Genomic DNA, 3,320 nt, shown 5'->3' with positions numbered 1-3,320 from the left:
GGCAAGGTCCACATCCTCATGTTCGTGTTCCCGCCAAATAAGCATTTTGTATGTCCTACATTGCAAAAAAGACGTATTAGAACAATTTAGTTCGAAAATTTTTGGGTGAAAATCGAAGAATTTGAATTTTTAAAATCCATTTAGCGAGCTCCGCACCAGCTGGTTACAGACAGTGCGTAGGTCCGCACTCGTCGTGAGCAACAGGTGCGGACCCATGAATTTTTCCTTTGTAGATAAAATTCAGGGTCCGCAGGGTCCGCATGTTGCACCTGCGGATACACGCGAGCGGATTTCTAAACTAATTTTTCTCTTAAAAATCAAAATGGAAGCCTAAAACGAAATGTAAACGGTTGAAATGCAAGATAAGGATGATGTGGATTACCTGGAGCTGAAGGTTTTCGATTCCAACGGACGGATTTTCTGCAATCTTCACAGGAAGTTTCTTACCCAAAAGCTCTCACTTCTCACTCTGAAATCAAATGGTAAAAATTAATATACAAAAGCCCTTTTTATAAGATTTTTTGAATAAATGAATTTTTTAATTTATTTATTTCACTTTAAAAAGGTAAATGTTTGATGCATTTTTATTTATCTTAAACAGGTATGAGTAATGTTTTGAGTTTTTGTGTAGAATATTGGATTTTTCGGGAAAATTGATCATTTTCAACAAAGAGCATACTTTTCTCACTTTTTCGGACTCTTTCAAAAAACTTACGAAAAAACGAAACATTGGAGTCCTCTTTAAGCTCTTTTCTGACTCGTAAAATATGAAAAGATTGGCGAGTTTTTTCGTTTTTAAACTCGTTAAATGGAATTAAAAAGGCGGTCCACTTACAGCTCTTTTCTGACCGTATAAACATGAAAAGATCGCTGGTATTTTGTCGTTTCAAGTTCGATATTGGTTATAAAATGACGTGTTTTCGATCACTTTTTTACTTTTTCATATCGGAGCCACTAATTATGAAAAGTACTCCTTGATCGTAATGGTCAAGCGGTTCTCTCAAGTATTATTTTATACTTTTTCGGGCTTGAGGGACACAAATTTACGAAAAAGGACACCCATGGAGTTTTCTTAAGTTTTTCTTCTAACTCCCTAAAATTGAAAAACATCGAGTTTTTCCTATACTGGACTCGTTAAAATTTAACAGTAAAGGACCTATTCAATTTTAAATAGGAACGAACCACTCCTTCTTAGGGTTCAAATTTTAAACTAAGTTGGACTCATCCGAAGGGTGAGCTTATAAACAAGCAAATGTTATCCTTCTCAAGCTTGTCAAAAATAAAGAGGTACTTGCCAGAAATGGTGGGGGAAAAGAGAGGAAAATGAACCTATTTGTTATACTTCGTGTTTTAGAAAGCAGTCAACCACTCTTGAACACGACACTTTTTGTTCACCTGGGTTGGGAAATCCTTTGTCTAACAGTTAATCAAACCATATTGAAAGTCTTCAGCCGGTTTCTGGGTATTAGCTTTGGGTCAATTGTCACAAAACCATCTGCAGTGTCGTTATGTGTTCAAGAGGTCAGTTCAAATAAACCATTCATTTGCAAAATATCTGTCATCTATTTTTGACCATCCCTGAGTTAGTCCTTGACAAATATATTTCTTCAAACTTGATCTATGATTTTGTGTTGTGGGCTTGCCTACGACAGATCACTTTCTATCGACTCCAACTCATTATCTAGAAAGATGATCTAGAAATTTTTAGTACCTTGGAATCTGCATGCCTCAATGGTAGGTTTCTTGCCTTCGACGACAGGTTACAGCATTGACCTTCGATCAATGGATTCTGTGACATGTTCGACATCAATTCATTTATTCGCATTTCATGGATTGTACTGGTGGTTTCTCTCACACTTGTTAACAGTTCACATCATTGACTGGTAATCAAGTGGTTTCTACCATGTTCGACTTTGACACATTCATTCGCATGGATAGAATTGTACTAGTTCGGGAAGCAGAAATCAAGACCCTGGATCTAGTTTCCACCATCCAGGCTGCGAGGAATTTTGTTATTCATTATACAGTGGACTATTCATAAACAGATGGTTGCACCCATACTATGTCTACATATGTCTATACTTGTGATGTATTGCAAAATCATTCCTGTATCAGAGCAGTTTAGTTAGTTTTCTAGTCAGTTTTGATCTGAGTATGGGAATGCCTACCTCAGTGATGATATGTTCACATATATATATTTTGTATTGAATTTTTTTACAGGTTCCGACCAGGGTGTCCACAGGATGATCCTTGAAATGATAAAGTGCTTCACTCTTCTTAGATGAAAAATGTTATCCTCATCTATTACAGAGTTCGCACTTTAGGGTGCAATCTGTTGCACAAAAATTGTCACCATGACATTCTGCAGTTTGTGTGAGTCTATCACCACTCGTACTTTCCTCCTTTGCAAGTCTTAAACCTCAGTTCTTCATGTCAAGCCTTGAAAATAAGAGAAAGCCCTTAAAAGTCTCTAAAACTATGGTTCCGCACTTTCTCTTAGCATTACCTGCGGTCCCGCACCTAATGGTCATGTCCCCTGCGCACCTGACCACTCTGTCTCTGTGTAATGGGTGCGGACCCCTGTAAAAGTAAAAAAAGGCGTAAGTACATTCTTAAAAACTCACTTTGAGTCATTTCTGGAAGCTTCTAGAAGGAATCTTGAGGTGGCAAGTTCGCTCCTTTAAGGTTCATGCATCCCATACCTTAAGGAGCTAACCCCTTGATGTGAGGAGCTTATCCCTTTGAAGGAGGACTCTATCCCTTCATAGGTGGACCTGTAACCTCCTTCCTTTGCACTATAAAATGAAGCATTGGGCTGGTTATTGGAAAAGTTGAAAGCTAAATATTTTTGAGGTGAAATGTTGTTGGAACTTGGTCTTCCTAATTGAGCTTTTGTGAGGAGAGATTACATGCCTTGTTGATCTCATTGGGAAGAGTGTGAGGCTTTTCAAAATTAAGGAGATTCCTGTTTGGACCCTGAGAAGAGCTTGTACAACATCAAGGCACCAAAGGTTGTCAAGTTCTTCTATTTCAAAGTCAATACAAATAAGTTTATTTTTCTCAATAAGCTATGCTTTATGGTTTATTTTATGGACTCCTTGATCACCATAATGAACATGTTTTATGATATTAGGTATGCAGGTGTTATTTGATGTGTACTTGTTTGTGTTTGTAGGTTCCCAAAAGGAAACTCTTTCGAACGGTTGAAGGTTGGCTGCTACAAACTAGCGTTGGACTTAAGGTAGGGTCTAACACCTCTATAGTTTTTATTAATGAATCAATATGTTTAGAGAAAGGTAGATTTGCTTGTTCTGCTTGTT

The sequence above is a fragment of the Pinus tabuliformis genome, chromosome 8 (genome assembly GCF_031772625.1).
Source record: "Pinus tabuliformis cultivar Carrire ecotype Pingquan chromosome 8, CPIR1, whole genome shotgun sequence".
Lineage (NCBI taxonomy): Eukaryota > Viridiplantae > Streptophyta > Pinopsida > Pinales > Pinaceae > Pinus > Pinus tabuliformis.
The sequence above is the reverse complement of the archived record's forward strand: the minus strand, read 5'-3'. Positions refer to the sequence as shown.